Source organism: Anabrus simplex, chromosome 4 (genome assembly GCF_040414725.1).
Source record: "Anabrus simplex isolate iqAnaSimp1 chromosome 4, ASM4041472v1, whole genome shotgun sequence".
Lineage (NCBI taxonomy): Eukaryota > Metazoa > Arthropoda > Insecta > Orthoptera > Tettigoniidae > Anabrus > Anabrus simplex.
The window spans coordinates 115,182,073-115,209,475 of record NC_090268.1 but is presented as its reverse complement, the minus strand read 5'-3'; the positions used below and the strand labels follow the sequence as shown (position 1 = coordinate 115,209,475).

Genomic DNA, 27,403 nt, shown 5'->3' with positions numbered 1-27,403 from the left:
CCATACGAATCGGCGATTTACCATCCTCTCAAATAGCTTACACAGGCAGTTTGTAAGACAAATTGGTCTGTAACTTCCTGCATACTTAGGATCTTTGTCAGGCTTGAGGACAGGAATGACTATGCCCTCTCGCCACTGAGACGGAAAATCACCCTCTATCCAGATCCGGTTGAACACACGAAGGAGATATAGTAAACTATCATCACTAAGGTGTTTCAACATCTGGTTATGGATGTTGTCCGGTCCAGGAGACGTGTCCTTGCAAAGCGCTAAGGCGCTGCGGAGTTCCCACTCCGTAAAGGGCACGTTGTAATCCTCTGAAGCTTGGGTGGCAAAACTAAGGTGATGACGTTCTGCCTCCCGCTTCAGAGGTAGGAAATCAGGATGGTAATTCCCGGAGCCAGATGCATCCGCGAAATGACTCGCTAGATGGTTAGCAATCGCGAGAGGGTCAGTGGCGACACTGCCTGCAATGGAAATTCCCGGTACAGGAGATGATCCATGGATACCCGAAATTCGTCGAAGCTTAGTCCACACTTGAGATGATGGAGTATGTGACGTCATAGACGACACATATCTCTCCCATGAAGCCTTCTTACTTTGTCGAATAAGAACTCGCGCCTTAGCGCGCAGTTTCTTAAATGTTAGCAAGTTTGCCACAGTAGGCTGTCTACGGTAGCGCTTATGAGCGCGACGGCGTTTTTTGATGGCTGCTGCTATTTCTTCGTTCCACCAAGGAACGAGTTTTCCGCGAGGATTCCCGGAGAAGAGCGGAATGGACTCCTCAGCAGCCGCAAGAATAACTTGGGTGACGTAAGTTATCTCCTCGCCGACGGTCCGCCTGATATCGTCAGTAAAGACAGCTGGTGATGTGTACTTTGGCCAATCAGCATGTTTAAGAATCCATCTAGGGGGAACCTCGACGGATTTATGTTTCAACAAAGTAAGGATGATGGGAAAATGATCACTGTCACAGAGATCGTCGTGTGTATTCCACCGAAACAGTGGAACCAACGAGAATATGTGCCGTAACGTACACTAAAGTGAGTTGGTTCCCCTGTGTTCAAAATACATAAATCCAGCTCTGTCACTAATGTTTCCATCTCTCGTCCCCGGGGGCAAGGCGTCTCAGAGCCCCATATGGGATGATGGGCGTTAAAATCACCCAACAAGAGGAAGGGAGGTGGAAGCTGATCTATAAGATCAGCGACATCGTTTATGTTAAGATGCTGCCCTGGTGGAAAATAAACATTACACACTGTTGCTATGCGAGACGCGAACAGCTACAGCCTCAAGAGGGGTTCTTAATGGAACCTCTTCGCTGTAGCTATCAGAACACACAAAAATGCCAACGCCACCGGAAGCCCGGTGAGCATAGTATCGTTCTGTCGAGTATAGTTTGAAATTCCTCGAAACCGTATAATGACCAGGTCTGAAACTGGTCTCCTGAATACAGACTATACTCGCTGCGTACTCACTAATAAGCTGACGTAACTCAGCAAGATGCCTATCATAACCGTTACAATTCCACTGTAACAGTGCCATAGTGTGGACCATAAAAGGAGTGTTAAGTTATGAACAACATAATGCTCGCAACCTAAACACTAACTTCATCTACGGCATCTACATCCGTAGATGTAGAGGACAGCGCGACATCCATCCCGTCATCAACAGACGGCGGGGATGCCGCCCAGAACTTCGACGTTTTTCGGGGGCGAAGAGGTCCTCTACGAGGAGAGCGCGCCGGTTTGGGAGCAGGAGTACCTCCCGGCGCAGACTCATACCCCTCAGGAGGGGGGCATGACTTCTCCTTCGCAGGGGAAGTCCGAGAGCGCTCAGCACGGACGCTCTTCTTCCCCTTCTTCTTTTCGAGTTTAGATGTGCTGGGAGATGGTTTCCCAGCCCTGGTCGGCGATGCCGCCTCCGCCGGCTGGGGCACGACTTTCGTCGATCTCCTAGGGGGGGGGAGACTTAGTCTTCCCCCCTTGCTGTGCAGGCTGGGAACTACCAGCCTGCACAGACTTCTGGTTGGTCGAAGGTGGGGTGGTCCCCCCCCCTCGAGCTTTGACTATTTGCGACGTTGCTGGGAGCAGCAACAGTCGCCTTGGGCGCAGCGGTCTGGACAGGTGTCTTGGTTGTAAATGACGAACCTGGAAGACTCTGAGCTATCAAGCTATAGTCAAGTGTACGGGCAGGTGTATTCGTAGAATTAAACTTACGGCGCGCTTCCTGGTAGGAAAGACCATCCAGGGTCTTGATCTCCTGGATCTTCTTCTCACTCAGGTATGTCGGACAATTCCGATCCCGAAGAGAATGAAAACCGGAGCAGTTAGTGCACTTGTATGGAGTTGTGCACTCCTCCGCGCCGTGAGCTACTCGTCCACATGTACCACATACAGCCTGATTCGAACAGCGAGATACCATATGTCCGAATCGCTGGCATTGATAGCATCGCATAGGAGGCGGGATGTACGGCCTCACATCGCAACGATAAGTTGTTACCTTGACTTTCTCTGGTAACACTGACAACTTGAAAGAGACAATGAAGGCACCAGTGACAACGTCTTCACCGTTGACCTTGCGCGTAATGCGCCGGACGTGTGTCGCGCCACGGTTCTTCATGTCGTCCATCAACTCGTCGTCAATGTTCAAAATAAGGTCGCGGTGAAACATGACTCCGCGAACCAGGTTCAAGGACTTACGCTCCTCCACTTTGACGGGGATTTCGCCAAAGTGCTCGCACTTAGGCAACTGATCAGGTTGCAGTGCTGTACGAGTCTTTAGAAGCAAACTACCATTGCGCATTTTCTTAAGATCTTCCAGTTCGCCATAGACGCCTTCGATGTGCCTACTAAACAGGATCGACTTCACCAGCTTAAAATCGTGCCCATCGGTTCTGGTAGCGACCAGAAACCTAGGAAAGCTGGATCCCATTCCTTCACACTGCGCGTGTTCCCAGGGAGTTGAACCTCTGAGGGAAGCAAAAGTTAAAGACTTAGGTGGGGGACCAACTTGAGAAAGCCGACTTCTTTTTGAAGCCATGCCCGATAGCTTCCTCCCCGAATGCCATCCACTCCGTTCAGGGGTCTCTGTAGCCGAACCAAGCAGCCAAGGCAATACCCACCTGGTCGTAGTAGGTACAGCCCGGGGTCCGATGTTGGACGATGCCTAATACGGGATGACTGAGGCAATGAGCACTAGGACTCCCTTCCTCCAGTCACCCGCAATAGCATGTACCCCATAGCGTGTACAGACCACTAAAAATAAGAAAAATAAATAAATATAATTAATAATAATATGTCCTTCCGGCATTCGGCTGTGCGGAGACCTGCGTTGTCAGGCGTATACTACTGCCCGGGTACATGACACTCCCACCCGCCGCATCCTGTGTGGTTGCTGGCACGGGCTTTCGAGCGTAGTCGCACACATAGGAGCTCCATCGCCGAGCAGCACGCACATCAAAATTTTGAATGGTCTACATCTGACCCTCGGAAAAATAATAAAAAATAAAGAGGGGACCATGGCCACATGACCCTTTAAGTCGCCTTCTACGAAAGACAGGGATTACCTATGGATGTATTCAGCCTCTCCCATCCACAGGAGGTCCATCACATTACACCAAACCGCAATCCATGTCCGCGCCAAGGTCGCCCCTTTTTGTCGCCTCTTACGACAGGCAGGGGATACCGCGGGTGTATTCTGCATGTGCGTCCCCCACCCGCAGGGGGTAGTGTGTTTGGTCCGCGAGAGGTATTTTATTTCCCTCAAGTCCGCCGGCAAGCTGGTTAGGACCCCCCTATCCGCCACCCGGGACGCGCCACGTGGGAGTATCTCCTCTCCCCCTGCTGCGCCAGCGTAGTAGGTTCGCGGAATATATGACTGAATTAGCACCATGAGACTACTTGTGATTAGAATCACGACGCGAGGAACACTATGGGTCGACTTTACTTTCGATTAGTACCGCTATGTTCGTCACACCCTAGATTTGTAGTTATTAGCATCGTGGGTGTGTCACTATGGGTTTCTAGTGCCCGTGATTAGTACCACTATATGAGGAACACCATGGGTTTAAGTATCTCCTCTCCCCCTGCTACGCCAGCGTAGTAGGTTCGCGGAATATATGACTGAATTAGCACCATGAGACTACTTGTGATTAGAATCACGACGCGAGGAACACTATGGGTCGACTTTACTTTCGATTAGTACCACTATGTTCGTCACACCCTAGTTATTAGCATCGTGGGTGGGTCACTATGGGTTTCCAGTGCCCGTGATTAGTACCACTATATGAGGAACACCATGGGTTTAAGTTGCCTGTGATCAGTACAATTATGTGAGGAACATCGTGAGTCTACGTTACTTGTGATTAGTGCCATTACATGATGAACACAATGGTTCTACTTTACTAGCGATTAATACCATTATGAGGGGCCGGAGACCTGGAATATTTTTACTCCTTTAGCGAACAAGCATCATCGATTTAGGATTTTTGCTTTGGAAGCAGTCCCTTGTTCAGTTATTTTATAGGAAGTTGTGGTATTGCTTACGTTCATAATCATTGTTTATCTTCGTCTTTTTGAATTCGTCGGTGGATGGATTTATGTATTATTTTAACTTTCAGTATTGTAAATTATCTCCGCTGATTATTTTAAATTCATGTTCATTTATTCATTCTTCACAATCATTTTTTTTTTAAATTTAGGTCAGTGGATAAATCCTGGGTTTTAAGTGACATTACATTTTGTCTCAACTCGTACCATTAGGGGCCGATGACCTAAATGTTAGGCCCCTTTAAACAACAAGCATCATCATCATCATCTTCATTATCTAGATTGCCTGCGCGTCAGTAAGACTATCCGTGTTACAAACTGGATCTCTGCTTGGCGATCTATGGCTGACTTTTAATTTACTTTGTTGAGTAAACACCAAAGGTGACATCAGAAATATTTTCATGTCGACATCGTACGGCATGTGGAGTCGAATGGACCTTAAAAATCCGGCTATCTCTACCGGGTTTGAACAAGCGATCATGGGATCCAAATGCTGATACTCAACATTTAGTCCACAGCAGAAGCTTCCATTATGTAAATTACTGTGATACAATCGCTCTAATCACTGTTAATGGGCCGTCATACGAAATTCTTGTTGTTGGTGTTGTTTGGATCATCAGTTCGTAGATTTGTTTGATGCAGCTCTTCGTACTACCCTATCCACTGCTACCTTTCTCATTTTATGTAACTCCCACATCGAGTCTAATCCATTTGTCATATTCATGCCTTGGTGTGCCCCTACCATTCTTACAGCCTACACTTCCCATAAAAACCAACTGAACAAGTCCTGAGTGTCGTGAGGTGTGTGCCCCTGCGGGTGGGGGCGGTAGAATAACACCCACGGTATCCCTGTCTGTCGTAAAGGTCGACCAAAAGGGGAGCAGGGGCTCTCAACTTGGGAGCGTGGGTTGGCGACCACGGGGCCTTCGCTGAATCCTCACATTGCTTCCACTTACTTGTATCAGGCTCCTCACTTTTACCTATCCTATCCCACCTCTCTTGGTCAACTCTTTTCCTTCTACGACTCCGAATGGTATTGGAACATTCGAGGCCTCGGGAGTCTTTCATTTTCATGCTCTTCGTGACCCTTGTCTTCATTTGTCCGCTACCTGCATGTTTCGAAGTGTCGTATCCCTTCCATATTTTGCTCTCTGATTAGTGTTATACAGAGGATGGTTGCCTTGTTGTACTCCCTCTTAAAACAATCATCACCACCACTCTTGAGATGTGTCTTATCATTCTATCTCTTCTTCTAATCTATTTTTTTTCGAATCGTTCTCCTCTCACCAATTCTTTTCAGGGTCTCTTCATTCGTGATTCGAGGTACCAATCTCGCATTCAGCTTTCTTCTTTAACACCACATTTCAAAGATTCTATCCTCTCTCTGTCCGAGCTAGTTTTTGTCCATTTTACACCTCCATGCAATGCCATAGATGGAAGTCTTCGAAGACATTTTCCTTTCAGGGATTGATGTGAGAAAGTTTTTTTGAAAGGCCTTAGCTTGTGATAGTCTGCATTTTATGTTGTTTTTTATATTGCAGTCTTTAGTTTTCCTACTACCCAATTATCAACATCTATCTACATCTTATAAGACTTTATTTATTTTCATGTTGTAGCCCTTCCCCTAGACCGGGGCCTCTTAAACGCCCAAAATCTCACGCGTGCAAACAACGGCGTAGAGTTCCGTGCACAGTGCATCGGTCCCACTCGGCTCGGCTAGGACCAACGCTTCGTCTCTGGGCTACTCGGCTAAGCTCGTCCTAACTCGGCTCAACTCAGCTCAGATTTGGAGCGCTACGGAGCAAGTGAGGAAGATGGAGACAGGGGGGAGCGAGCGAGAAAGGTGTGAGGAAAGAGAGAGACAGCGCTATTGCTCGAAATCGAGGAGTGGGGGTCTGCACTCTGGTCAACCAAGCGAAGTCGTCTTTTGCATCGTGCACAGTGCATGCACCAGGCGCATGCACCCTGAGGGGCCCTGCCCTAGACAGTTCCCATACCATTCAGCGATTTCTCCAGATCTTCTACAGACTAAGATAAAATGAGAATATCATCGGCAAATTTCAGAGTTTTGATTTCCTCTCCTTCGATTGTGATTTATTTTCCTAATTTTCTTTTGATTTCTTTCAACGCCTGTTCTATGTAAACGCTGAAGACAACTTTCAGACCTGCCTCACTCTTTTCTGAATTGCTATCTCTTTTTATATCCTTCAATTTTTATCATTGCAGACTTTCTCAGCATTTGACCCTAATCACCTTCAGAATCTTACATAGCTTGGACCAATGAACGTAACGAATGACCTTTCTACATTTACGAATCCCATTTATTCGATCCCTTCGGATCATATGTAAAGTCACGATTGTTACAAGAGATGAGAAATAGTGATGATGATGATGCTTGTTGTTTTAAGGGGCCTAACATCGAAGGTCATCGGCCCCTAATGGAACGAAATGAAGGACATGAGATATGAAGTTAAAATTTTAAAAAGTATCCACTGACTAGAGTTAAAAAGGAATGGTAATGAAGAAAAATGAGGGTGAGATTAAAACAGTCAGTGGATCTAATACGCAATGCCTTATGTTCTATTAAAATAAGAGAAAGTACAGGAAATCGAAGGAATAAGGCATCGCCCAGTAATACAGATATTAACACACAATGTACGTTAGACGTTAAAATAACACATTAAAATGCGCAACACAAACTAAAATGGAGTCAATGAGATAAAAGCGCAACTGACATAAACAACACTAGGACAAAGGACATCATCACACACGATAAAACAGACCGCTATCCCTCATAAAGCGGATGACGAGGTCTGCTGACTGCTCGTCATCGCGCAAGATAAGGGAGATAGTACTCGGAAGGTTAATACTACGGCGCAGATCGACCAGGTCCACGCACTCCGTAAGGATGTGTACCACGGTAAGATGGTCGCCGCAGGTACACACCGGAGGGGGTTCTCCTTTCAGTAGATGGGAGTGCGTCAAGATACCGTGGCCGATCCGAAGGCGACATAATACCACGGCTTCCCTCCGCGAAGCCCGAAGGGAAGTCCTCCATACCTTCGTTGTTCCTTTTATCGCTCGCAGCTTATTGGGAAGTGGGATGGCCTGCCACTCCATCTCCCAATGAGACATAACCAGATGTCTCAGCTGAGAGCGAATATCATTTGCTGGAACCTTGAAAGGCAACGGGGGCAGTGTAACTGCCTCCTTGGCAGCCTGATCCGCTAACTCGTTTCCCTCTATGCCCATGTGGCTGGGGAGCCACACGAACGTAATTCTGGTGCCGGCATCCGAACACCCGGCCAGCAGGTCCTGGATCCGCTGCACCAGAGGGTGTCGAGGGAAACAGGTATCAATAGACTGAAGCGAACTCAAGGAGTCAGTACACACGAGAAAGTGTCGGCGTACATTGTCTAGTGCGTACCGCAGAGCCTCACAGATAGCATAGAGCTCTGCCGTGTACACACTACAGGTGTCCGGGAGAGCAAAAAGAAAGCGATCATTGTCGACAACGAACGCACAGCCCACCTTCGTATCTGTCCTTGAACCATCCGTGTAAACGACGACCGAACCTGGATAGCGGCCAAGAACGGACAGGTAGATCCTCCGATAAATCGAAGGGTCCGTGTCTCCTTTCGGGCCAGTGTGCAAATCCAGGATGATTTCAGGTCGTCGTACAACCCACGGAGGTACCCCACTTGGTTGTCTGACAAGGCAAGGAATCGAAGGTACGTCAAACAATTCATAACTGCTATCCAAGCGTATCCCAACCGGCCGCGTCGCACGAGGATGAGCAACGTACAACAAACGGTTGCCATTGTTGAATACGCAGGGATAGCTCGGATGAAGTGGCATCTGTCGCAAATTTGCAGCATACGTAAGTAGTAGTTGCTGGCGCCTCAGGTGTAAAGGCGGCACACCAGACTCAGCGAGCAGGCTAGCGATGGGGCTAGTACGAAAAGCTCCCGTCGCCAACCTAACCCCGCTGTGGTGGATACTGTTCAGCTTCGCAAGAACGCTTGGCCTTGCGGAGCCATATGCTGCACTGCCGTAGTCTAACCGAGATAAAATGTGTGCCCGATAGAATCGCAGGAGCACCGTGCGGTCAGCCCCCCAAGAAGTGCTGCTAAGAAACTTAAGGATATTAAGCTTCCTAGTGCATTGCACTTTTAACTGCCGCACGTGTGGCTCCCACGATAATTTACTGTCAAAAAGGAGCCCAAGAAATCGGTAGGTGTCAACAACTGGAAGAACGACATTACCTAGATAAAGCTCAGGATGAGGGTGAAGTGTACGTTGACGACAAAAGTGGACAACGGAGGTCTTTGCGGCAGAAAACCGAAAGCCATGTTCTAAGGTCCACTTCTCCACCCTCCTAATAGCTTGCTGTAACTGTCGCTCTGCGACTGCCATACTGCACGAGCTATAGTGCAGAGCAAAATCATCCACATATAGGGACGGTATTACGGCTGGACCAGCAGCAGCGACAATACCGTTTATGGCAATCGCGAACAGAGTGACACTAAGAACCGATCCCTGTGGGACTCCATTTTCTTGAACGTGGCATTGCGAATATGTCCTACCTACTCGGACACGGAATAGACGGAGGGACAAAAAATTCGCAATAAATACCGGCAAGTTACCTCGGAATCTCCATTGATGCAGGACTGAAAGGATGCCATATCGCCAGGTGGTGTCGTAGGCCTTCTCCAAGTCAAAGAAGACAGCTACCAAGTGCTGTTTTCGGAGGAACGCATCCTGGATAGAGCTCTCCAGGCGTACCAAGTGGTCTGTGGTTGATCGAGCGGCTCGAAATCCACATTGGTACTCTGACAAGAGTCCTTGTTTCTCCAGACACCACACGAGTCTGCGATTTACCATCCTCTCAAATAGCTTACACAGGCAATTTGTAAGACAAATCGGTCTGTAACTTCCTGCATACTTAGGATCTTTGTTAGGCTTGAGGACAGGGATGACTATGCCCTCTCGCCACTGAGACGGAAAATCACCCTCTGTCCAGATTCGGTTGAACACACGAAGGAGATATAGTAAACTATCATCACTAAGGTGTTTCAACATCTGGTTATGGATGTTGTCCGGTCCAGGAGACGTGTCCTTGCAAAGCGCTAAGGCGCTGCAGAGCTCCCACTCCGTAAAGGGCACGTTGTAGTCCTCTGAAGCTTGGGTGGCAAAACTCAGGTGATGACGTTCTGCCTCCCGCTTCAGAGGGAGGAAATCAGGATGGTAATTCCCGGAGCCAGAGACATCCGCGAAATGACTAGCGAGATGGTTAGCAATCGCGAGGGGATCAGTGGCGACACTGCCTGCAATGGAAATTCCCGGTACAGCAGATGATCCTTGAATACCCGAAATTCGTCGAAGTTTCGTCCACACTTGAGATGATGGAGTATGTGACGTCATGGACGACACATATCTCTCCCATGAAGCCTTCTTACTTTGTCGAATAAGAACTCGCGCCTTAGCGCGGAATTTCTTAAATGTTACCAAGTTGGCCACAGTAGGCTGTCTACGGTAACGCTTATGAGCGCGACGGCGTTCTTTGATGGCTGCTGCTATTTCATCGTTCCACCAAGGAACGAGTTTTCGGCGAGGAGTCCCCGAGAAAAACGGAATGGACTCCTCAGCAGCAGCAAGAATAACTTGGGTGATGTAAGTTATTTCCTCGCCGACGGTCCGCCTGACATCTGCGCTAAAGACAGCTAGTGATGTGTACTTTGGCCAATCAGCATGTTGAAGAATCCATCGAGGGGGAGCCTCGACGGGTTTATGATTCAACAAAGTAAGAACGATGGGAAAATGGTCACTGTCACAGAGATCATCGTGTGCATTCCACCGAAACAGTGGAACCAACGTTCGGCTGCATAGACTAACGTCTATGCGAGAATATGTGCCGTAACGTACACTAAAGTGAGTTGGTTCCCCTGTGTTCAAAATACATAAATCCAGATCTGATAGGAGTGTTTCCAGCTCTCTTCCTCGGGGGCAAGACGTCTCAGAGCCCCATATGGGATGATGGGCGTTAAAATCACCCAATAAGAGGAAGGGTGGTGGAAGCTGATCTATAAGATCAGCGACATCAGTGATGTTCAGATGCTGGCCTGGTGGAAGATAAACATTACACACTGTGGCTATGATAGGCAGCGAGACGCGAACAGCTACAGCCTCAAGAGGGGTTCTTAAAGGAACCTCTTCGCTGTAGCTATCATAACGTACAAAAATGCCAACGCCTCCGGAAGCCCGGTGAGCATTGTATCGTTCTGTCGAGTATAGTTTGAAATTCCTCAAGACCGTGTGATGACCAGGTCGGAAATTGGTCTCCTGAATACAGACTATACTCGCTGCGTACTCACTAATAAGCTGACGTAACTCAGCAAGATGCCTGTCATAACCGTTACAATTCCACTGTAACAGTGCCATAGTGTGGACTATAAAAGGAGTGTTAGGTTATGAGCAACAAAATGCTCGTTAGCCTAAACACTATCTAGTTCTACATCCGTAGATGTAGAGGACAACGCGACATCCATCCCGTCATCAAAAGATGGCAGGGGTGCCGCCCAGAACTTCGACGCTTTTCGGGCGCGAGGGGGTCCCCTACGAGGAGAGCGCGCAGGTTTGGGAGCAGGAGTGCCTCCCGGCGCAGACTCATATCCCCCAGATGGAGGGCATGACTTCTCCTTCGCAGGGGAAGTCCGAGAGCGCTCAGCACGGGCGCTCTTCTTCCCCTTTTTCTTTTCAAGTTTAGACGGGCTGGGAGATGGTTTCCCAGCCCTGGTCAACGAAGCCGCCTCCGCCGGCTGGGGCACGACTTTCGTCGACCTCCTAGGGGGGGGAGACTTAGTCTTCCCCCCTTGCTGTGCCGGCTGGCAGTTCCCAGCCGCCACAGACTTCTGGTTGGTCGAAGGTGGGGTGGTCCCCCCCTTCGAGCTTTGACTATTTGCGACGTTGCTGGGAGCAGCAACAGTCGCCTTGGGCGCAGCGGTCTGGACAGGTGTCTTGGTCGTAAATGACGAACCTGGAAGACTCTGAGCTATCAAGCTATAGTCGAGTGTACGGGCAGGTGTATTCATAGAATGAAACTTACGGCGCGCTTCCTGGTAGGAAAGACCATCCAGGGTCTTGATCTCCTGGATCTTCTTCTCACTCAGGTATGTCGGACAATTCCGATCCCGAGGAGAATGAAAACCGGAGCAGTTAGTGCACTTGTATGGAGTTGTGCACTCCTCCGCGCCGTGAGCTACTCGTCCACATGTACCACATACAGCCTGATTCGAACAGCGAGATACCATATGTCCGAATCGCTGGCATTGATAGCATCGCATAGGAGGCGGGATGTACGGCCTCACATCGCAACGATAAGTTGTTACCTTGACTTTCTCTGGTAACACTGACAACTTGAAAGAGACAATGAAGGCACCAGTGGCAACGTCTTCACCGTTGACCTTGCGCGTAATGCGCCGGACGTGTGTCACGCCACGGTTCTTCATGTCTTCCATCAACTCGTCGTCAGTGTTCAAAATAAGGTCGCGGTGAAAGATGACTCCGCGAACCAGGTTCAAGGACTTATGCTCCTCCACTTTGACGGGGATTTCGCCAAAGTGCTCGCACTTAAGCAACTGATCAGCTTGCAGTGCTGTACGAGTCTTTAGAAGCAAACTACCGTTGCGCATTTTCTTAAGTTCCTCCAGTTCGCCATAGACACCTTCGATGTGTCTACTAAACAGGATCGACTTCACCAGCTTAAAATCCTGCCCATCGGTTCTGGTAGCGACCAGAAACCTAGGGAAGCTGGATCCCATTCCTTCACGCTGCGCATGTTCCCAGGGAGTTGAACCTCTCAGGGAAGCAAAAGTTAAAGACTTAGGTGGGCGACCACCTTGTGAGAGCCGACTTCGTTTGGAAGCCATGCCCGATAGCATCCTCCCCGAATGCCACCCACTCCGATCAGGGGTCTCTGTAGCCGAACCAAGCAGCCAAGGCAATACCCACCTGGTCGTAGCAGGTATTGCCCGGGGTCCGATGTTGAACGATGCCTAATACGGGATGACTGAGGCAATGAGCACTAGGACTCCCTTCCTCCGGTCACCCGCAATAGCATGTACCCCATAGCGTGTACAGAGCACTAACAATAGAAAAAATAAATAAAAATAATTAATAATAATATGTCCTTCTGGCATTCGGCTGTGCGGGGACCTGCGTTGTCAGGCGGATACCACTGCCCGGGTACATGATACTCCCACCCGCCGCGTCCTGGGTGGTTGCTGGCACGGGCTTTCGAGCGTAGTCGCACACATAGGAGCTCCATCGCCGGGCAGCACGCACATCAAATTTTGAATGGTCTACATCTAACCCTCAGAAAAATAATAAAAAATAAAGAGGGGACCATGGCCACATGACCCTTTAAGTCGCCTTCTACGACAGGCAGGGATTACCTATGGATGTATTCAGCCTCTCCCATCCACAGGAGGTCCATCACATTATACCAACCGCAATCCATGTCCGCGCCAAGGTCGCCCCTTTTTGTCGCCTCTTACGACAGGCAGGGGATACCGCGGGTGTATTCTGCATGTGTGTCCCCCACCCGCAGGGGGTAGTGTGTTTGGTCCGCGAGAGGTATTTTATTTCCCTCAAGTCCGCCGGCAAGCCGGTTAGGACCCCCCTATCCGCCACCTGGGACGCGCCACGTGGGAGTATCACCTCTCCCCCTGCTACGCCATCGTAGTAGGTTCGTGGAGATGAGAAATATACACTGACTGACAGTGACAATGCATCACCAAGGAGGAGTGGTTCGAAAGGGATGAAAGTTGGGGGAAAAAGCAGAGACAGCACGGATGAATAATTGATGTTTATTTCAAACCGATATGCAGATTACATAATGCGCACGGCATCGACTCAGTAGGATGTAGGACCACCGCGAGCGGCGATGCACGCAGAAACACGTCGAGGTACAGAGTCAATAAGAGTGCGGATGGTGTCCTGAGGGATGGTTCTCCATTCTCTGTCAACCATTTGCCACAGTTGGTCGTCCGTACGAGGCTGGGGCAGAGTTTGCAAACTGCGTCCAATGAGATCCCACACGTGTTCGATTGGTGAGAGATCCGGAGAGTACGCTGGCCACGGAAGCATCTGTACACCTCGTAGAGCCTGTTGGGAGATGCGAGCAGTGTGTGGGCGGGCATTATCCTGCTGAAACAGAGCATTGGGCAGCCCCTGAAGGTACGGGAGTGCCACCGGCCGCAGCACATGCTGCACGATGCGGTGGGCATTTAACGTGCCTTGAATACGCACTAGAGGTGACGTGGAATCATACGCAATAGCGCCCCAAACCATGATGCCGCGTTGTCTAGCGGTAGGGCGCTCCACAATTACTGCCGGATTTGACCTTTCTCCACGCCGACGCCACACTCGTCTGCGGTGACTATCACTGACAGAACAGAAGCGTGACTCATCGGAGAACACGACGTTCCGCCATTCCCTCATCCAAGTCGCTCTAGCCCGGCACCATGCCAGGCGTGCACGTCTATGCTGTGGAGTCAATGGAAGTCTTCTGAGCGGACGCCGGGAGTGCAGGCCTCCTTCAACCAATCGACGGGAAATTGTTCTGGTCGATATTGGAACAGCCAGGGTGTCTTGCACATGCTGAAGAATGACGGTTGACGTGGCGTGCGGGGCTGGCACCGCTTGGCGGCGAATGCGCCGATCCTCGCGTGCTGACGTCACTCGGGCTGCGCCTGGACCCCTCGCACGTGCCACATGTCCCTGCGCCAACCATCTTCGCCACAGGCGCTGCAACGTGGACACATCCCTATGGGTATCGGCTGCGATTTGACGAAGCGACCAACCTGCCCTTCTCAGCCCGATCACCATACCCCTCGTAAAGTCGTCTGTCTGCTGGAAATGCCTCCGTTGATGGCGGCCTGGCACTCTTAGCTATACACGTGTCCTGTGGCACACGACAACACGTTCTAAAATGACTGTCGGCTGAGAAATCACGGTACGAAGTGGGTCATTCGCCAACGCCGTGTCCCATTTATCGTTCGCTACGTGCGCAGCACAGCGGCGCATTTCACACCATGAGCATACCTCAGTGACGTCAGTCTACCCTGAAATTGGCATAAAGTTCTGACCACTCCTTCTTGGTGTTGCATTTGCTCTGTCAGTCAGTGTATATGCAAGACACTATAGAGGAACAAATGTAGGAAATTCAAAATTATCAAGCCAAAATTCATATCATTGGAGACTGAAAATAACTCAGTAATCTCTGCAGGGATTTGTTGTTGCCTTGCTCATGATTTCAAAGAATGCATTAAAGCAGAATTGCATTCCAATCTATTGTTTGCAAACCAATTCGGTACGACAGGGATACCGGTAATGGAGACTTTTCCTCTTAAAGACACATACTTCTCTCGAGAACAATACACATCGAACGAGTTTCACTTTCACACCAGCCCCAATAACAGCCCTGCTCTATCCCATCAGCGTCATAAGGCCCGTCTGTTGCGGTGCGATATCATTTTTTAAACCAACTACATTATGCTGCCCTATACCGTCAAATTTCTCAAATGGAAATGATTCCTGTTTTACAGGTCAATCAATAGGGCTTGGTTCCTGATGAAATGGAAATTAAAATTTATTCGCTGACATATTGCAAATTTAAGTGAAAATGAAGCCAGAAAGAACGGCAATTTAGGCATTATTTTAATGAAACAATGAACGAGCGATTTTTTTTTTTTTTTTGCCATTTCCCTTTTGTCGCACCGACACAGATATGTCTTTTGGCGACGATTGGACAGGAAAGGCCTAGGAGTGGGATGGAAGAGTCCGTGGCCTTAATGAATGTGAAAATGGGAAACCACGGAAACCATCTTCAGGGCTGCCAACAGTGGGGTTCGAACCCACTATCTTCCGGATACAAGCTCACAGCTGCACGACCCTAACCGCACGGCCAACTCGCCCGGTCTAATAAAATTTAACAAAGCATTCATACATAAATATCTGTCCAGCAAAACATTATTGTAAACATTCAATAGGCTTTATTTTAATAAAACTGAACGAAAGAGCGAATACATTTTAATAAAATTAAAAAAGCATTCATATTTTAATATCATTCTAACAATGCTATATTATTAAAATCAGCATATTTTAAAACCTGTAAAAATACGATATTATCAGAGATTCAATTGAAACAATACAAATCAGAAATAAAAGGAGCAATATGATTTAAATGGGTCGAGTACAAATTCATGTTAATATGACAAAAGTGGATAGTACAGACTAAAAATAGTTTGATTAATAATTCGTGATGATGATGATGATGATGATGATGATGCTTGTTGTTTTAAGGGACCTAATATCTAGGTCATCGGCCCCTGATGGCAGAAAATTAAATGACAAGTTAAAAGTTCATAATCATCCACTGACCAAAATAAAAAATGGCATAAAGAATGAATGGATGAATTTGAATTTAAAACTATCAGTGGATCCTACCCAAAAACAACCATAAAAATTAGTATTACTGATCAAGAGACCACTTCTAAAGCATAATCCTGAATCGAGGATGCTTGTTGTCTAAAGGGGTACAAAATACAGGTCAACGGCCCCTCAAAATAGTACTTATCGCTCGTAATGTAGAACCATGGTATTTGTCATGTTGGGGTACTAATCAAACGTAGCGTAGACTCACGGGTGTTCCACATATAATGGTACTACTCACAAGTATTGGACGTCGTACAGGTAACGCAGACCTACGGTGTTTCTCACATATTGGCGCCACACATAGGCAACGCAAACCGATGGTGTTCTTCACTTAGGTGTACTAATCACGGGCAAGGGTGGTGTTCCTCACATAGTGGGTACTAAGCGCAGGCAACGCAGACCCACGGCGCCGCTCATATAGTGGTACTAATCACAGGCAACGCCCAGACCCGTGGTGTTGCTCACGTGGGTACGACTCACGGGTACTGGAAACCTACAGTGAACCACTCTCTGCTGCTACTAATCACAAACCTATTTCGTACCTAATATAGTGGTACTACTCGCAAGTACAGGCAACCCATGGTGTTCTCCGCGTGATGGTACTAATCGAAAGGAGTTTCATGGTTCTAATTCAAGCTTCCCTTGGTCGCCCCTTTTAGTCGCCTTTCACGACAGGCATGGGATACCGTGGGTGTATTTTTTCTGCGTCCCCCACCCACAGGGGTTAGAGAGAGAGGGAAAAGAAGAAGAAAGAAGGGATCCCTCACTTCAAAAAATGAAGTAACGGACGAAGAAAGGCAAGGGCCACGAACGGCGTGAAAATGAAAGACTGCCTAGGCCTCGAATGCTCTCATACCGTCGGGGTCGGAAAAGAACAAGAGTTGACCAAGGGAGGTTGGACAGGATAGACGAAAGTGAGGAGCCCGGAATGCCACGCTCCACGCGATAGAGTTCAGTAACTTGTTTCTAATACATATGAAAAAAATGAAAATCCACAGCTTGTTTCAAGTCGTTCGACCGGGTCAGGAATGGAATGAATGAATGAAGCCCCCATCTAGCGGCGAGGATAGGAATTTCGCTGGCTGCCGAAGCCCGTCGCACTCTTCTGGGGCAATGATTAATGAATGACAGATGAAATTACTGTATATTGGAGAGTGTTGCTGGAATGAAATATGACAGGAAAAATTGGAGTACCCGGGGAAAACCCGGTCACGCCTCCGCTTTGTCCAGCATAAATCTCACATGGAGTGACCGGGATTTGAACCACGGAACCCATCGGTGAAAGGCCGACGCGCTGCCACCTGCGCCACGGTGGCTCTTCATGATACAGTCCACATTTAATGTAATTTATTGCATCCTACAGGAATACATCCCAATTGCAGCTGCATTCTTTGTGATATAAAATTAAAATTACAAATAATTGTTACTTATTATTACCTAGTCTAATGTAATTAAATCTAATCTAATCCAACATAATTAATCTAATCCAATATATCATGATATTATGGGCTTGAGCTTACAAGTCATTATTCCAAAAGAGCGTAATGTACTGTGTATATATTGTTATGTTCTAATTATTATATGTTTATTCTAGTCGTTAATTCTTTTAGAAATATTGTCTTGTTTGTACCTACTGAAATACAAATATATATTTTTCAGAGATGCACTGTTATGGTTACTGGGAAGTCTAAAGTGGCGAATTTTGATGGCCGTATGGTCTAAAATTTTATTTTAAAATGTTAAATTAAATCTTGAATTTGGGCGCGGTATATGGAAATCAAGGAAGTGGTGATGATGATGATGATGATTGTTGTTTAAAGGGGCCTGACATCGAGGTCATCGGCCCCTAATGGTACGAAATAAGACGAAATGGAATAACATATTAAAAGTCTAAAATTCCCCACTGACCAAAATTCAAAAGCGTGAGAACGAAGAATGAATGGATGGACATGAATTTAAAACAATCAGTGGATGCGACCCGCAATGTCTCACATTCACATAAACTGACGTGACAAAATAGTATTACTGACCAAGGGACTACTGCTATAGCATAACACAATCGATTATGCGTGCAGTCAAAAGGGGGTCCTAAATCGAAATTATCGGCCCCTCATAACGATACTGATCGCTAGCAAAGTAGAACCATGGTATTTGTTCTGTTGCGGTACTAATCAAAAGTAGCAGAGACTTGCGGTATTCCACACATTATTGTACTACTCAGAGCTTATGAAAATCGACATATAATACAGACCTATGTTTTTCTCACTTTGCGGCGCCATTTACAGGCAACGCAAACCTATGGTGTTCATCACATAAGAGTACTAACCACAGGGACCTCTCCCTGTCCCGTGGTGTTCCTCATGTAGTGGGTACTAATCATAGGCAAGGCAGAACCATGGTAGCTATCATCCCACGGTCCTGCTCATATGGTGGTACTAATCACAGGTACTGCAAAAGCCGACCGCACGGTGTTCCTGTGTGCTACTAATCACAAACCAATTTCGTACCTAATGTAGTGGTACTACGCACAAGTAAAAGCGACCCTTGGTGTTCTCCGCGTGGTGGTACGAATCACAAGTAGTTTCATGGTTCTAATACAATCAACCCTTGGTCGCCCCTTTTAGTCGCCTCTCACGACAGGCAGGGGATACCGTGGGTGTATTATTCGTCTGCCTCCCCCACCCACAGGGGGTAGTGTGTTTGGTCCACGAGAGGTATTTTATTTCCCTCAAGTCCGCCGGCAAGCCGGTGAGGACCCCCCTATCCGCCACCTGGGACGCGCCACGTGGGAGTATCACCTCTCCCCCTGCTACGCCTGCGTAGCAGGTTCGTGGAATCAAGGAAGTAAAGGAACTCAGGATTATAAATTTGCGAATTTATTAGTTTGGAAATGAAATACATTTCATACTATGAAGAGCACAAAAATGACATTTTACTGTACTGTAATTGCTTTTCGTAATGTTTCATTACAAATCGTTTCTGATTGGTTGAACTCTGCTTCACAGTGACGTAAACACGGATAGTCAGAAAGATCATGAATCAAGTTGCACCAAACTTAACGTTGTTGAATTGTTTATCCGCCTGATTGCAGCACCTTAGTTCGTACTCGTGTTCATTCCCAGCCCAAGTGTTTGCCGCCATCATGATAATGACTAATGTATAGGTTAATTCATTTCCCACTGATAAAAGTCGCATATATATCGCATATATCATAAAGTTCGTATTACATTGATTAATTCAGGAACACAGGACCATGTTTACGACTATGATGGCTCAGTGGACTTACATCTTTCATAGCAAGGCACAAACAATAAAACAAGAATGCATAGATAAAACATGGACTATCTGCGTTCACATGAATCAAAGTAATTTATAATTAAATTCATTTAATTTAAAATAAGTAAATTCACAATAGTATGAAATAAAATGTTGTACACAACAGCCACTAAAGTGATATCTACGTTACTCGTTTCGAAATTCCGCCGTCGCCTGAGGCTCTACCGTAAACATCTCACTCGTAACGTTAAAGAGTACTTTTCGTTGGGTGGATGATCGAGACGTTAGGCCTCTATAAATAACAAGCATCATCATCACTTTCCGTGGCTATAGAGTAAATAAATAACTACTACCGCATATTTATGCCTTCGATCTTCTAAACTACCGGGCGAGTTGGCCGTGCGGTTAGAGGCGCACAGCTGTGAGCTTGCATCCGGGAGATAGTGGCTTCGAACCCCACTGCAGCAACCCTGAAGATGGTTTCCTGTGGTTTCCCATTTTCACACCAAACAAATGCTGATGCTGTACCTTAATAAAGGCCACGGCCGCTTATTCCCACTCCTAGGCCTTTCCTATCCCATCGTCGCCATAAGGTCTATCTGTGTCGGTGCGACGTAAAGCGAGTTGCAAGTTCTAAACTCTCCATTTTGAATTTAGAAAAAAGCTCTTTGTACGAATCCATATAATCATAAACCTATTTCGTACCTAATACAGTGGTACTACGCGCAAGTAAAAGCGACCCTTGGTGTTCTTCACGTGGTGGTACTAATCACATGTAGTTTCACGGTTCGAATGCAATCATCCCTTGGTCGCCCCTTTTAGTCGCCTTTCACGACAGGCAGGGGATACCGTGGGTGTATTCTTTGTCTGCCTCCCCCACCCACAGGGTGTGTGTGTTTGGTCCGCGAGAAGTATTTTATTTCCCTCAAGTCCGCCGGCAAGCCGGTTAGGACCCCCCTATCCGCCACCTGGGACGCGCCACGTGGGAGTATCACCTCTCCTCCTGCAGGTTCGTGGCTGAAAAATAACACACATACATATAGGCTATACATAATAAATGCGTAACACTTTGTGTGAAACAGAGTTACAATCAACATAACGCCCCTGTAACCACTAACGTGATAAGAAACATTCGTGTACTATTCGTCAATGGGCATAAGTAGATAATTTAAACAAAAAAACAATTAAATTTGAACACGGGGCGCAAAACAAAATTTTGAAGCTGCACGTATTAATATTTCGTCCGCATGCATTGCAGTAGTTAAATACTCTCGAATGCCATGCGCAATCCAGACCAGGAAGATCTTTTTTTTTTTTTTTTTTTTTTACAACTTTACGTCACACCGACACAGATAGGTCTTATGGCGACGATGGGATACGAAAGGCGTAGGAGAGGGAAGGAATCGGCCTTAGCCTTAATTAAGGTACATCCCCAGCATTTCCCTTGTGTGAAAATGGGAGACCATGGAAAACCATCTTCAGGGCTGCCGACAGTGGGGTTCGAACTCACTCTCTCCCGGATGCAAACTCACAGCTGCGCGCCCCTAACCACACGGCCAACTCACCCGGCAGACCAGGAAGTTGGAATTCCTTAAAAGCAGTACCATACCCGATAATGTGTATGTTCCATGTGCCTTTTATTATGCGTTTCCTTGCGTTTTTCTACAACTTTCATAGGGTGGAAATAGCTCCTTTGAAACAGACAGTCCTCCATTTTCATCACATAGGGACTGTTCACCAAACTGGGACAGAGAATTCAGCAGTATAGTTAACTAAACCAATGATTGAACAGCGAAGAATAGTAGCGCTGAAACTCCAAGTGGTACCACAGAGCTTCCAGACGAATAAGAGTATGGCAAAAATTGCTGGGAATCTGTTCTGAAATAAATACGTAATTATCAACTACAATGGATATATTACGGAGAATGTATAAACTGAAACAGACGTACTAAATCAGGACGTATCAATACCACTCATCTCCTAGGAGATAAGATATTCCAAGAAAAAGGGGAAAGAGGTTGGTTTTAATAACTTTCAAGAAGAAAGGAAAGAACATTCAAATGATGATTTACTTTCTTAGATTCGTTCAGTTTCTTATCCTCTATTTCGTTTATTATAATTTTCAAATCAAAGGCAGTGTATCAAACAAGTTGCAAGTTCAGCAATAAAATTAGCAAGGGTTACATACCGAAAAAATATTGGCAAGTTCTTAACTCCTATCGCGGATGTGGGCCACCCATTACGGGAGTAATTAACATTGAAAATTCCACGAAAACTAAATGAATGCGCATAGCGAGTAACCCTGGGCCTAGTAATGGTGCCGTAGACATCCCACGACCTAGCGACACAATGTACAGCGCTGAAACTCTAGCCACACCCTCTCTCCCGAGGCCGGAACTGATGAGTACCAGGTCGGCTTGTGACGTTACCACGACTAGAAAAAGTGGAGGAACTCATTACACCTCAAGGGCAAGGGCAGTATTGGAGTATAAATAGGGACCATCACGAGTAAGGAGATACAGTCTCAGCTGAACAGATCCTGTGACACCAACTTCAACATGAACAAGTACTTCGTAAGTAATCCACTTATAGTTCTCATAAGAGGTTATCTCAGAAGAGATGATATTAAATTCTGTCTTACTGCGGCCTCTGCTTGATATCTAAGGGATATCCAGCGGTTTTCTATTCTTTCAGCTCTCAAACATATCACATTTATCATTCTCTCTCTTTTAGCTCTTCGTCATAAAGTAGCAGTGCTAATATCTGAATTCTAAATAATAATATATTATTGGCAATACATTTATTCTACTACTCTCTGTTTTGGCCTAGAGTAGATCTTACCCGGAGGTCCAGGTTCGATTTCCGGTTCGTCCAGGGATTTAAATTCTGGACTCAGACCTGGAACAAAAGCTGCAATAATAGTTACACACATACACATTAACTATACCTTTCAGCACTCAGTCTGCAAGCCCCGGTGAATTAACGAAACACTTCCTCAATCCTTCATTTTTAAGTATAGCTGTGGGGTTTTATTTAGTTTTATGCCTCTCATCTGTAAATAATTAGGAACTGAGTCTAACCATCATCGCCTTGGTCTCCCTCTACTTCTCTTACCCTCCATGGAAAGTCTATTGTTTTCCTAGGTAACCTATCCTCCTCCATTCGTCTCACATAGTCCCACCAACCAAGCCGGTTTATGCGTACAGCTTCAGCTGTCGAGTTCAATCCTAACTTAGTCTTTAGTACCGTCCTTCATTGTTTCCACCTGTTTCTACCAACAATTATTATCGCTACGTTCATGTCTGCTGCTTCCAAAAAATAACATATCCTAAATCCACCCAGCTTTCACTCTTGCACAGCAAATTCGAACTGGTAACATGCCATTGTAATAGTTAGTGGAACGTTAAACTAATATAATATTATTATTTTATCTGTAAGAGGTTACGATTCCGAAACTTACATATTGAAAAATATAAGTGGATCAGCCAAAAGGTACTGTCATTGACGCTCTTATTTCTGCAAATACTTATTAATGAGTGAATTGGTGATCAATTAGAACAGGTAGCATTTTAAAGAACCAACCACGTGGAGGTTTTTGTGTGGAGATAGTTTTTGTTATAAGTGAAACTATGTTTTTTAATCTACTGGATTCGAAAATAAAATAAAGCTCTTCCTGTATTAGACAGAATGCAGCAGCCATCTACATGCCATGTAATACCTAGCAGTTACTTGAGAAAACGTTGGTGGTGATGGTTTTCAGAGGAAGTACAACTGGTCAGTCATTCTCTATTAACATTCATCAGAGAGAGAGCGGGGGGGGGGGGGGGGATGCAAGGGACCCGGCCCTTCGGAAAAAAAGTATCAGCCAAAGAACGACAAGGGCCACGAAGGGCGTGAACGTCATGAAGGCCTCGAAGGCTCTAATACCGTCGAGGTCGGAGTAGAACAAGAGTTGACCAAGGGAGGTCGGATAGGATAGATGAAAGTGAGCCTGGCACAAGTAAATGGAAGCAATGCCAACACACAGCTAAGGGCCCCGTTGTCACCAATCGACGCTCCCAAGTTAAGAGCCCCTGGTATTTCAAACATCTCTTACGACAGGCAGAGGATACCGTGGACGTTATTCTACTACCTCTACCCACAGGGAGAATTACAAAAGAAAAACAGGAAGCTAAAGGGAGTAATTTCTAATACAGTGAAGAACACGAATTTTAACCCGCTACTCTTCTATGTTTAAGGGGTCATACAATGGGATTATCAGTCGCCGCTGATTTTTATCAGAAAAGACAGATTAAGAAGGAAGGGACAATCATGTAAGGAAGGACAAAATAAGCTCTAGACCTAGAAAATCTACTACCGTCAGGATCCAAAATTATATTATTTGCTTAACGTTCGACTGAACTGATGATTGCCCTAGCAAACGCCAGCGTTAAAGAATTTTTTCAATAATAATAATAATAATAATAATAATAATAATAATAATAATAATAATAATAATAATAATAATAATAGACTAATAATAATCAACTGCCTCATCCAATCCAAACTCAGTCAGTATTTCAACTAGGCTTCAAGCCATTTATCAGGTATCCTGAAGCGGAGTTTGTTCCGATAATAATAATAATAATAATAATAATAATAATAATAATAATAATAATAATAATAATAATAATAATAATAATACAAGATGGTGTAGCATCTTTCAGACACACTCCCAATGGAGTGAGCTGCATGTACAATTTTAATAATATAACAGCCCTCCCGCCATTCTTAAATTTCTGGCAGTATCGGGAATCGAACTCGGACATCTAAGGACGACAGCTAATAGTAATAACCGTTACGCTACAGATATGGACGTATTATTATTATTATTATTATTATTATTATTATTATTATTATTATTATTATTATTATTATTATTATTATTATTATTATATTTGATGCAAAACGAAGTTTATATTTTACTTGTACATGTGTTATTGCAAAAAGAAAATAATACAAAAGAATGAAACTGGATATGAAGACATACTGAAAAGGCTAGAATATCGGCCTATGAATGAGGTCGATTAGAAAACCGTTGACTAAGGATAATCTGGTAGAAAGAGTGTCTGGTTTAAGTAAATTGAAGCAATACAGGACACCTAGTTTAAGGCCTCTCATTAAGGGACTGAGGGCGCCATTGGTAAGAATGATCTCATCGCACTATAATCAAACAGAATGAGTGCTATGCCACACATCGAGAGCCACTCACCTCAATGGCAGAAATACTGAAGTCTCTTTAAGCAAGAGAATATTAACACCTTCTATGGCAGGAGCTGGATGGTATCAAAAGTACTGACTTGAGAATTTTAAAAAATATTGCTGTAGCAGAGAAGTGATTTAACAAAAGGCTATTTTCTGATTCCCACTATCAAATGTTTTGTATCCTCCATCGGCCGTTCGCGAACCCTCAGAGGTACGCCTCTCCCACATATTTAAAATGAAGGTATACCCTTCCGTGCGAACAGAAATGGAAAGAGAGGTGGAAATATCAGAATGGTACAAACATAAAGTACATTCGGCATCTCGCAGAATGAGTGGACAACTTGCCAGGTAGTTATAGAGTCCTATAGAGATCAACTATGTCTATGCACGCATTCAACGCATATTTAAATAAATAGTTTAAGCTAAGTTGGATATGAACCCGACGATATAACTCTGCATATGAATCGGTTTCAGCTTAAGCCGTCAAATGAAGGGGATAGAGAATAGGTAGGTTGACAAAACGCAACCATGTAGGATTAAAGTAGTAAAGAAAGAGGCGGTGACGGTGGTAGTGATAACTGTTTTAAGAGGAAGTACAACTGGGCAACCATCCTCGGTTAACACTAATCAGAAGCGAAACCATGAAGAGATACAATCCTTGGAAGGATGAAGATATCGGCACAAGAAAGGCAAGGACCAACAATGCACGAAAACGAAAGATTCCTAATGTCTCATAAACCTAATTCCCTCGGGGTCGGAACAGAACAGGAGTTTACCAGGGGCGACGGGTAGGAAGATGAAGGCTAAGAGTCTGACACAAGGAACTGGAGGCAATGCCAGACTCAGCTAGAGGACCTGCGATCGCCATTCCACGCTCCAAAGTTCAGAGCCCATGGGGCCCCGTTTAGTCGCCTCTTACGACAGGCTGGGGATATCATGGATGTATTTTACCAACACCATCCACATGGGGGAAGAAAAAGTAGACCTAGAAGAAGAAGGTAGACTTAGTATTTAATTACCCCGTGGTAAAAGGCATAGAATCATTACGAGCCGACATTCCCGACATCTTCATTCTTAGAAAGATCGGATCTGTTCCTCTTTTTAGAAAAGGGGTTATCAAGGCTGTACTCTCTTGAAGATATAGCTTCTAGGCTATAATTAAAATGTAATAGCCGTTATTATTATTATTATTATTATTATTATTATTATTATTAGTCTATTATTATTATTATTATTATTAATATTAACAAGAATAATATACTTCATCTATCTTAAATGTGTCCTTTGTTTTTTAGGTTGTTCTGATGGCCATGCTTGCCTTCGTGGCAACTGTATCAGCCCTGCCCTACCCTGTGCCCTTCCCAGGCCCACAGGGCCAGGCTGCCGCCCCCAAGGAGGCGCTCAAGGGCTCTGAGGCAGTGTACGTCGGCTACGGCTACCCCTACTATGGCGGAGTCTACCCAGTCGCCTATTACGGCTGAGTTGTCAACAACCCCTACATTGGACTGGACCACCCGATGACGACATAGACAGCCCCTCTACTAGCCTTTTTCTCTTCCGAAGCGTACGCTGTAAATACTACCTGTACCACACCTTGTGATTAGTGCAATCTATTAAATCTGTTTTTATAGAACTTTCTAAAACGTTCCAAATTATTTCACACATTCCTTGAACTATATACCAGCAAAACCTATTATAACCAACCAACCTGCATAATTTAAACAAAGGAAATCTATTCTTCTGAAAAAAAAAAAAGAAAAAAAATGTGATATATTCCAATATCTATTCATTTCATCGCCTTTGCATTAGACTGTCTGTTTGTTGCGAATGCGTTTCTAAACGGTTAAACATATTCCAACCAAACCCTAAAGTTGATAATAGTTCACATGACATTTTATAAATCACAAAAACCACCAGGTGTTCACAGGAGACCTAAACAGCTATCGAAACGTTTTCTGTGTTATTACTGATGATGACGATGATGATGATGATGATGATGATGATATTGATGATGATGCTTGTTGTTTAGAGGGGCCTAACATCGAGGTCATCGGCCGCTAATGGTACGAAATGAGATAAAAACAAAAAATTGAAAAGCATCCACTGACCAAAATAAAAAAAATGTCATGAAGAATGAATGGATGGACATGAACACAACAAAAAAAAACGGTGGATCAGACTCAAAAAAGATTGTAAATAATAGTATTAGTGACCAAGGGACCACTTATAAAGCACAATGATGCTAATGGCACTTATCGGTAGTAAAGGAGAACCATGATATTTCTCAAGCTGCGGTACTAATCAAAGCGTAAACTCACGGTGTTCCAAACATTAAGGTACTACTCACAAGTATTGTACGTCGTAAAGGTAACGCAGACCTATGGTGTTTCTCACACAATGGCGCCACTCATAGCCAACGCAAACCGATGAGGTTCCTCACCTAGGTGTATTAATCACGGGCGCCGGTATTCCCGTGGTGTTCTTACAGATTGGGTACTAATCACTGGCAACGCAGACCTACGGTGTCGCTTGTATAGTGGTACAACTCACAGGCAACGCCCAGACCTGTGCTGTTGTACACACGGGCACGACTCACGGGTACTGGAAACCCACACTGAACCCCACTCGAGTGCTACGAATCACAAAACTATGGAGTGCCTAACAGAGTGGTACTACTCGCAAGTAAAAGCGACCGATGGTGTTCCGCGCGTGATGGTACTAATCAAAAGTAGTTTCATGGTTCTAATACAATCATTCCTTGGTTCCCCTTTTAGTCGCCTCTCACGACAGGCAGGGGATACCGTGGGTGTATTATTCGTCAACCTCCCCCACCCACA

General features: G+C 45.6%; 2 long non-coding RNA genes across 2 annotated transcripts in view; one reads left to right on the top strand and one right to left on the bottom strand.

Moving 5' to 3' along the window:
* LOC137500409 (uncharacterized) overlaps positions 1–26,994 on the bottom strand; it is a 258,124-nt gene extending 231,130 nt beyond the window's left edge. The window contains exons 1-2 of the long non-coding RNA XR_011018032.1: positions 26,914–26,994; positions 22,164–22,220 (exon numbers count right to left, since the gene is read on the bottom strand). This is a non-coding gene — a long non-coding RNA (uncharacterized lncRNA). The remainder of the gene's footprint in view (positions 1–22,163; positions 22,221–26,913) is intronic.
* Positions 21,723–26,199, top strand: LOC136871674 (uncharacterized). Its single transcript, XR_010859782.2, has 2 exons — positions 21,723–21,895; positions 25,862–26,199. It is a non-coding gene; the product is annotated as an uncharacterized lncRNA (long non-coding RNA).
* Positions 26,995–27,403: the final 409 nt, after the last annotated feature.